At 35.8% G+C, this 10,641-nt stretch overlaps 1 long non-coding RNA gene across 1 annotated transcript in view; it reads left to right on the plus strand.

The window, feature by feature from the left end:
- Window positions 1-8,461, plus strand: part of LOC125615570 — a 178,654-nt gene extending 170,193 nt beyond the window's left edge. Inside the window, exon 3 of the long non-coding RNA XR_007346199.1 lies at window positions 7,554-8,461. This is a non-coding gene — a long non-coding RNA (uncharacterized LOC125615570). The remainder of the gene's footprint in view (window positions 1-7,553) is intronic.
- The last annotated feature ends 2,180 nt before the right edge of the window (window positions 8,462-10,641 follow it).

The following is a 10,641-nucleotide window of genomic DNA, read 5'->3' on the forward strand; positions in this document are numbered from 1 at the left end:
ATATCTCACTCCTTTTCTCTTCTTCCCCTCTCTCCTATCTTCTCTGTTCTAGCTCTTCTACCATATTCGTAGGACAGCACTGCAAATTTATTCTCTTTATTCACAAGCTAATTGTCTCTATATGTTGCTCTCCAGGGACAGCACTTGAAAACATTTCCCAACCGGAAAAAAGCAATAATAGAAATGACTGCAAAAGAGAATTAATTTTTCTGTCTATTAATGCAGAAGGAAAATGTCTAATGGGTTGCAGATTTCTTCCTATTTGAATAGCGTGACCGTGACCGATTAAAAAGGAACCCTTCTGTTGAAGTTGCATTTCCTGAGTTCTCTGCATCAGGGCAGGGCCTGGGCTTGGGTGCTGGCTGCCTGGTTGTTTTAGTGTATGGAAAGAGAAATGATGTGCAAAGCGGTAGAGGCTTCAGTGACGGGAAGGAGAACAGAGTTCTTGAAACCATTAATAAGACTAAGGCAGCAAGACTCCACTTGCCTGGCTAACCGTTAAATATTTTTGGCTGTCTGCCAGCATGCTTCAATATTTCTTTGAAGCTTTCTTTTACTTACTACTCTGGAGTAATTAAAGCGTACCTTTTCATCTTTACTTAAACATACACACACTCTCACACACACATACACAAGTCCATTTTAGTCTGACATAGACATGCTTGGGGGGAGCTGCAGATCCTCTCCAGAGTCATCTTCCCGATACCATTGTCTACATCTAGGAGAGATCCTAGGGGCAAGACTGGAGCTCCTAGGCTCCTACATTGGAAGAAATTTCTAGATGCCTGGGAGCTGATCAAATTTACAAAGGAGCCGTGTCCCTAGGGACATCTAAAAGTGAAATCAAACCCACCTTATCTGGCTTGATAGAGAGCTGACATTCCCAATTTGGCATTTTAGTCTTCTGTCTCATCATAAGATATCTCTTTTGGGAAGGTAAATTAAACATTCTAAAAAACTGAAGTATAAGCTGTTGACACCTATACTATGGAATATATAATAATAATAATAAAAAAAAAAAAATATATATATATATATATATATATATATACACACACTATATATAATATGTATATATACATTATGAAATATATATAATTTAATATAGCATATACATATGTAAATAAAATTAATGAGAATCCTTCCTCTCAAAACATGGTCTTTACCATACTAACATTGATAATATTCATTTTATTTTTTAAGAATATTCACCAATGCCATTTCTTTTACCTTTCCTTTCTCTCCAGGCCTCTAAAAATATTCAAACTGTCACTACATGTACCACTCCAGTAATAATGAGAAAATAAGAAAACCCCAAATTTCTTTTCTCTTTAGTTATTGCATTTCTGCATTAACATCTGTTGATGCTGTTTTCTAATGTTTGGATTTAATTCGATCAGTGTTCTTTTGAGGAAGGAAAGAAAAAAAAATAACCCAACAGGAAGAAAGAAATCAATGATAAAGCAAAAATGTCTATAGGAGAATAAGATATTTTTTCCTCACATGATGCTGAGTAAAATACATGATGATTTTTATGATTCTTGACTTCCTACCTGTGATCTATCTAGAATCTCAAAATAAAAAAGGGCTGGTGATGTGGCCTCAGTAGTTAAGAGGCCCAGGTTCAGTCCCTAATACAATGGGGGTGGGGAGAGAGAAAGAGAGAGATCAAGGGAGTAGAGAAAAGTAGTTGAGGGGGGAGAGAGGAGAGATGGGAAAAGAGAGGAACAACATTGGAATAAAACTGACCAAACTATCTTACGAACACATATGCATATACCACAGTGATTTTCGTCTTTGGGTGTACCCATAATGTACTAATTTAAAAAAAAAACTATAAATAAATGGAAGAAAGATTAGTAAAGTAGAGTAAAGGAAAGGGGGAGGGAGAGAGGAGAAAAGGGAAGTACTGGGGACTGAATGGAGCAAATTTTATTGCATGCTTGTATAATTATGTCAAAATCAAAATGTTATGTATAACTAAAATCAACTAATAAAAACAAAAAAACAAAATACACATAAATATTCCATTAACTATTTTGATTTCCATTATATTGAGTAAATTGAGAACTGTCTGGGCTGTAGCTGCCAACACTTTCTATGGAAATCACATTAATATAACAAAGTCCATAAACATGAAGTACCCCAGGACTTAACTTCTGAGTAGCTAGTCCAGTGCTCAGTATGAACCTTCAGATTTTAAAACCAGTTTTCTTATTACCTTACCATATACATGTGTGTGGATGTATGCACTGTATTTTCTACTGTTGAATTTGCTGGGGTAACATTTCAAGTTTTTGCATTTCTGTTTATGCGTGAGCCTCATCTATGACTTTCTTCTTACGCATTATCTTTATCTGATTGGGTAGCAACTTTATACCAAATAATTGATGGTTTTCTGGATGGTTTCTTGATTATTCATTTTCTATTACATTTAGTTTGACTCTATCATTGTATTTGCTATTTTTAAAAGTTTGACAGCTTTTGTTACTTTTCTAGCTAAAAAATTTTACTACTTTTTAAAGTTATTTATTTTATTTTTTAAACGGACACTGTTATGACTAAAATAGGGCTACTTTTGTTGCTTTAGGCAGTTTTAAAACATGTTACTATTATCATTTTAGTATGATAATTTCATTGTTTGGTTTTATTTATTTTAACTTATTCGGTAATTTCCAATGTGATTTTCTTGTTAAGCTAATAAGTTATTTAAACATGCTTATTTAAGTTTCTTAATGTGGAGAGCTTTCATTTTTTTTATTGTTGAATTCTATTTTATGCTTCTTCTTCTTGGGGTATGGCCTTTGTGACCTTGTTTTTAATTTTTTTAAATTTATGGAACATACACTTTGTATATATTCTATGTAGCCTTAATAATATTACATATCTTCTGTGATTAATTCAAGATTTATTGAAATGTAAATTATATATGTGTATTTTTATCATAGATAAATTACATATCAAAATTCATAATTTTACTCTGCCAATAATTCACATATTTAATATTTGTTTCTGCTTATGAGGGAAATGCATTAAAATATTTCCCTATGATTTTTTTTCTCATAATTCTGTTGTTTTTATTTTATACACCTCAAAGTCATTGTTAAATGCATAAGGTGGGTGGTATTATTGTTTTTGTTAATAACATTGTCTTGAACTTTAATGATACTCTGATGATTTTATAACGTAGTTACAAAAGATGTGAAAGCCAGTTAAAAGCTTTAGTTAATTAGAATTACTTAGCCTTTGCTTGATACAGCTATACAACTTCTGTTTCCTTATTTTCAATCTTCCTTTTTGATCTTGTTAAAGTCATGTTTTGTCTAGTTGATCCACCTGATAATCCAATAATAAGTGAGCTTACTTTGCTTACAATAATCCTGCTATATTGAATTTCTACCATTTTGGTTTTTCTTGTTTTTCTTCCTTTTTCTGACTTGCATTAGTTTGATAAAGATTTCTATACTTTTGTCTTCCACTGCTGAAATAGTTTAAAGCTGTTTGTTGTTTCCTGTATATTGTTTTATTTTGTTTGTATTTGCTGTTCATCTTTAATTTTTAATACATATACTTAGTTATGAAATTTTCTAAAAAAATTCAAACTTATCTAATATTTCTAATCACCTCTCAAACACAATGACCTTAGCATTTTTGGGTATCTAATAACTAACCTCACTCTATTTTATATTGCTATTTCTAGTTTCTCTTTCAAATTAAAAAGTGTAAGCAAAAATATGATGACTGATATCATTACTACAATGTACTGGTATATTTTATCAAGAGTTATACATTTGATTATTTTTGAAGTCCTATTTCTTTCTAAGGGTTAACTTTTTCCTGGAATATCCTTTAATAATGAGGGTGGTGTTTAATAATAATGGGGGGTAACTCTCTTTGTTCAGGCCTAAAATGACTTATTTGGGGCTCATTCTTGAATAAGGTTTAAATATAAAATTGGAGGCCAGTTACTTTCTGTTAGCCTTTGAAGATGCTGTTCTAGTTTCCTGCCATCTGCTGCTGCTGATAAGAAGCTACATTGTCCTCTCTTTGTAGTTTATCTTTTCTTTCACAGCTTTTACCATTTTTCTGTTTTCTTTAGTTTTCATACTTTCATTACTTTGTTTCTAGGAGTTCAGTTATTTATCCTTCTTGACAAGCTAAGTGAACTGTGATCTCCCCAAAATCTTTCATTCTGGAAAATTATCATTTACTATATCTTTAAAATTATTTTAATTTTAGTAATTCTGTCTTTTTGTGCCATATTTGGGGAGAATCCTTTAGTACCATTAATCAATTCCAAATTGGTTTTAGCTGTATCAGTCTAAAATTTGTCATTTGAATTTTTTAAACTTTGAAGTCTTTTTGTCTGAAATGTCTTTATTTTTCACTATCATAATATTTTCTCACTTTTTGTTCCCTGCAGTTTTTGTTTCATAATTTTTTTTTCTTTCACAAGGCCGTCAATCCTTCATTCATCCATTTAGGTCTCCTAAATATATCCAAGTTTGGGTAGTCTATGAATGTTAATATTTTCCTGGGTGAAGTCACATTTTAACAGTGTGGATGAATTTGGTTGACTGTATTGCTTTAGAATTCCTTACCATGTGTTTTGACGTGTTGGTTTGCAGACATATTGTGAATGGAGAGTTAAGGGTGTTTTGTCTGTGTCTCTCTCCTTCTCTCCCTTCCTGCCATGCTTCTCAATTATTGGGAAGCTCTGACCAGTGGGATGCCTGTCTCCAGTCTTCCAGCCCAGGAGTTGCGACCTTGGCTTTGTAATGTCTCTCTGGAGCTCCTCCCAGGTGGCATGTGGAGACACCACAGGTCAGGCTGCATGGTTCATCATCTGGGCTTGAGGTGGTGGCTCTGTCCTTCACCCTCCTCAGGACCCCAAAGTCATGGAAGACACAGTACGCACCTGCGGCCAGCAGCTATATGGGTAGGGATGCTGCGCTCTGTTCCCCTGTATCAGGGGGAGACATTTTGCCATCTGGTATCCTGCAAGCATCCAACTCCTGGCCCCTGGCCTTTCTCTATGCTGGGACTGGGCCAGCTAGGGCCTTCAGTCCTGCTCACATTTGGGCTCCTTTCTAATTCTAGTCCTTAGAGTTGTTTCTGAGCCTATGTCTATCTTTCTGGTAATTTTTGTTTAATATTTTATTTACCATTAACATGTGTCTGGAATAGAAGAGGATTGCCAAAGACCATGAAAATATTATTTTGACTAGGAGTTTTTATTTTATTTGAATGTCTATTTAGTGACTCTATCTGTTATTTTGTACAAAGTTTATATAAGATCCAATCATTGTTCTTAAGAGTCTACTCCTGTACCAACTTTATATTCAGTTTTTAAAATTCCTTAAAATTTGGAAAATAAGTTTTCCAACAAATCTGGCATTTTAGCGCACTTATAAAGTATCAATTCCTTTTGATTAGGAAAGAGTAAAATAAACTTTTTAAATTAAAGTCTTCCTTTGTTGGTATATTTTCTGAGTTGGTTGGTCCTACCCCTTATACACAAATTATATTTTATATGAAATACTCAGAAATCTCATTAAAACTGTGGTTTTCATGGAGGAGGATAGTTTTAAAATTTCCATGTGATAATATAATATTGTTAATATTGATAACAAAGAATGTATTTATTAAAACTATGTGCAAAAAAAGTGAAATAAGTGAAAAAGTAGAGAGAATACATGAGAACACATATTTTTATTAAGCAGTTAGGCGTGAATGACTTATTCATGCAATTTGTTAAGTTTTAGAATACTTTAATTTGGTAAAGCAAATACAGATGTCATGGTTTAGATACAAGGTGTTCCCCCCAAATCTCCAAAATTAATTCAGGAATATTCAGAAGTGATATATTATGGAACCTGTAACCTGATTAATCCTTCAAAGTAGAATGGACTGACTGGGTGGTAACTGTAGGTAGGTGGGATGTGGCTGGAGGAGGTGGGTCACTGGTAATGTACCCTGGAAGGATTCATCTTCCTGTGGCTCCTTCCTCTTTCCCTTTCTGCTTCCCAGCTAACGTAAGGTGACCAGCTTTCCTTTGCTGCATGCTTTGGCCTCTCCTAAGGCCCAGAGTATGTAATCAGCTGACCATGAACTGAACCTCCAAAACTATGAGCCAAAATAAACTTTTCCACCTCTTAAGTTGTTCTTATCAATATTTTGTACATGGTGATGAAAAGCTGACTGACACAAGAGATAACCTAAAAATAATAGTAGAATCATGATATTTCTCATTCTGGGAAAAAATACATAATCTTAAAAAATAAAAAAAAAAAGTTTTAAGTTTCTTTCTTTCTTTTTTTTTTTTTTAGTATTTGACTTAATATGGTCTGGGTATAAAGTGTCCCCTGAAAGCTCATTAATGAAAAAATGTAGGAATCTTTAGAAATAAAATGAATGGATTATGAGAGCTATACTAAACAATGGATTAATCCATTTAATGGATTAATAATAATTTAATAATAATAATTTAATGGATTAATGGGTAGTAACTGTAAGCAGGTAGGATGTGGCTGGAGGAAGTAGGTCCTTGGGGCATGCCCCGGGGTTTATATTATACCTGGATCCTTTCACTTAAGCTCTGTTTTCTTATTGTCATGTCCTGAGTGGCTTTCCTTTGCCATTCCCATTCACCATGATGTTCAGCCTCACCTTAGGCCCAGAATGGTGGAACCAGCTGACCATGAACTGAACCTCTGAAACTATAAGCCAAAATAAGCATTTTCTACTCTTAAGTTGTTCTTGTCAGGTCCATTGGTCACAGCAACACAAAATCGACTAAAACTGAAATTAGTACCAGAAGTGGGGTCATGGCTGTGATTATCCTGACCATGTGGTTCAAACGCATTTGGAACTGGTTTGTGGGATGAGTTTGGTAAAGTTTGGAGATTCAACAGACAATTTTTGTGGTTGCTTAGAAGTCCAGAATGCCAATAAAACTGTGGACAGTGAAGACTGGACTCATGGTGACTTAGGGGATGGAGAACTCCATTGGAAATTGGAGTAGGGGTTATTCATGTTGCATTCTCACAAATAAGTTGTCTGCCTATTGCCAATGTCCTGAGACTTTCTGGGAGACTGAATTTAAAGATGATGGACTAATTAATCTGCCTAAGGAAATTTTAAGGTAGCACAGCACTCAGGCCAGTGGCATGGATATTATTGGTGGCTTGTGCTCAAGTTTAGTGTGCTCATCAGAAGCAGGAAGCAGACTAGGAAGATTTGAAAGACTTGCAATTTGGCCACAAAAGTGTATGTAAAACTGGGGCCAAAGAGGTTGTGGTTGAAGAGATTACAGCCATTAAAATGATGCTAAGTAATTTATATAGAGGTAATAGAAAAGACGGGTTGAAAGCATTCCATTCAGAAGGGACCATAGAGGGACCCTGCTTGCACAAGGGGAGGGGTGGGGTCAAGGGAATTTTGTCACTGTGTTCGGTCTCCATGGCTCTCAGAGCATGCTGCTGCTGTGGTTCCAGGAGACCTGGCCATGGCTTGAGAGGGTGGCTGACCTTGCAATTGTCCTCTTGATGCAGGTTCTGAAGGAATGCAGGCTGCTGAAGTCAGGAGGTCATGGCACATTCACTGAAGTTCCAAAGGGAGGCGTGGGAGGCCTAGGAGGTGAGACAAGTGTAGCAGGATTAGCATCCCTGCAGACAGCCCCTGAGAGCCTGTGAGAATAAAGCCAAAGCTGCCTCTGAGATTGAGAAATGAGAGGTAAGGAATGTCTGCCAAGAAAAGTGGTGGGAATCTAGCAGAGGCAAGCAAAGGAGAGGCCATGTAGGCTGAAAGCAGCAATAAAACTGCAGACAGTAAAGACTGGACTCATGGTGACTGAGGGGAAGGAGAACTCCACTGCACCAGCCCTTTGGAGAGAACGTCACGAAGATGTGTGCCCCGGATGCTGGACATGGAGCTACTGACCTGGTTTGCCCAGCTGGATTTTGGTCTTAGTTTAGTCCCCTCTCTTCTTTCTATGCCTCTATTTCTCCCTTTTGAAATGGAAATGCTTACTCTGTGCTTTTATGTATTGGATATATTTAATTTGTTTTCATTTTCCATGGGGCTCACAGCTAAACATTTACCATGAGTCCCAGATAAGATTTTGGAAGTAGATTTTTGGGTAATGCTGTTGAACTGTTAAGATTATGGGGATTCTTGGAAATGGACTAAATGTATGTTGCATTGCAAGATGGGCTTGAGTGTTTAGAGGCCAGGGGCAGAATGTTATGGTTTGGATATGAGGTATCTCCTAAAAGCTCACGAATGTGAAAATGCAGGAATGTTCAGAGGTAAAATGATTAGATTGTGAGAACTAAATTTAAGAGTGTATTAATCTAGGGGACTGGGGATATAGTTCAGTTGGCAGAGTGCTTGCCTTGCATGCATAGGCCCTGGGTTCGATTCCCTGCACCAAAAAAAAAAAAAAAAGAAAAGAAAAAGAGCTCATTAATCTATTTGATGCATTAATAAGTTAAATGAATTAGTGAGTGGTAACTCTGGTCAGGTAGGGCATGACTAGAGGAAGTAAATCACTTGGGGGTATGCCTTTGGGGATTGTATTATCTCTGGATCCAGACACTCAAACTCTCTCTGCTTCCTGGTTTCCATGTCCTGAGCTGCTTACCTTCACCATGATATCTATGAAATATAGATTTCATAATATAGAAAAATGTCGGAAAGACGTACAGTTACACATCACATCTAAATTAGTTGAGAAATAAATCATTAGACATTGCTCAGATACCTTAAGTATACAGGTAGGTGTGGAGGCTTCATCTTGCAAGGAAAATTTCTTCTGGTCCACTGAGTATATACTCTTCAATCTTACTTGGATTTTTTCTGCTTTAACAATAGCCCCTCAAGAAAGCAATTACAAATGCTTTGGATCTAAATTTAAAACAAAACAAAACAAAACAAAACTTGCCCAGCTTTTAATTCAGTATTAGGATTTTTTTGCTATTGAGTTGTAGGTGTTTTAAAAAAAATGTTTCTGAAATTAACACCTATCACATGTGTTTGCAAATATTTTCCATTGCATGAGGTGCCTTTCACTCTGACTGTGGGCTAAGACTTGAATAGGCATTTCTTTAAAGAAGGCATATAAATAGTCAATAGGTATATGAAAAGATGTTCAACATCACTATCATCAGGGAAAGGAAAATCAAAAACAACAAGATATCTCCTCACACCTATCAGGATAGCTGTGATATAAAACAAAACAGTAACAACAACAAAAAAAAAATAAATAAAAGACAGATGTTGGTGAGGATGTGGAGAAATTGGAATCTTTGTGCACAGCTGGTGGGAGTACAAAATGATATAGCTGCTGTGGAAAAGAACATGGAAAATTTTGACAAAATTAAAACTAGAACCAGCATATGATCCAGGAATCTCACTCTAGCTGTGTGTATACAAAGAAATTTATATCAGGATCTAGAAGAAAGATCTACATTCCCATGTTAATTGCAGTACTATTCACAGTATTCAAGGTGTGGAAATAATTAAACATCCATCAGCATATGAATGGATAAAGAAAATGTGGCACACACACAATGGGATATTATTCAGTTTTACAAAAGAAGGAAATTATACAGTATATGACAAAATGGAAAAACTTTGAGGATACTGTCTTAAGTGAAATAAACCAGCCACAAAAACACTCATGTTGCATGACTCCTCATAGGGGTCCCTAGAAAAGTCAAACTCAGAAACTCAGAGAGTGGAATGTGGCTTCCAGGGACTGGGGAAAGAAGAAATTGAAAGTTGTTAATCAGTGGGCATTTGGTTTTAGCAGAGCAAGATGAATAAGTTCTAGAGATCTGCTGAACAACATCGTACCTATATTTAAAAATACTACATTGTACACTTCACATCTTGTTGAGAGTCAATCATATATGATGTTCTTACCATAATAAAATAAAATTTTAAAACAGTGTTTGTCTTGCAATGTAGTTCTACCAAATGAGATCAATAGGATAATTCCTGATCCTAAATATTATTAAATAAATGTTTGTTTCATTTTAAAAAATAAAAACTTAGTTGAAACAAACTTGCTGTAATCCTCTTCTTTAAGCAATGCCACCATTTAATTTAGACCTGCTTTTCTTGCAAGCATAGAGACTGGGAGCTAATTGTTCTCTTCTATTTAGATCTTCATTTATGGGATTTTTCTCCTTCCTTCCTTCCCTCCCTCCCTCCCTCCCTCCCTCCCTTCCTTCCTTCCTTCCTTCCTTCCTTCCTTCCTTCCTTCCTTCCTTCCTTTCTTTCCTTAGATTTCTCCAAAGACCAAACAGCACAGTATAGTATAAACATGACTTAAAAGTTCTTACCGACTTTTACACTCACATTTCTATTTTTCATTTCCACATGATTGCCTGTATCTAAATTTACCTTTCTCTATGAATCAATTCTAACATCTCCAACGTGGTGTTACCATTGCTTCTTCAGCAAGGCCTGTGATGTGCTCGGGGGCTCAGCCTCGTTGTATTTGAAGTTCCCCTGGCCCAGATAGGAACACAGTTAGGGTCCCTTCCCTGCTCTAGGACTGAAATATTTCAGTTTTGGTTCTGCTGTTTGAGACACGATCAATGGTTACCATTTTTGCTTCTTAGATTGTTCAAT

This window comes from Marmota marmota, unplaced genomic scaffold, assembly GCF_001458135.2.
Source record: "Marmota marmota marmota unplaced genomic scaffold, marMar, whole genome shotgun sequence".
Classification (NCBI taxonomy): domain Eukaryota; kingdom Metazoa; phylum Chordata; class Mammalia; order Rodentia; family Sciuridae; genus Marmota; species Marmota marmota.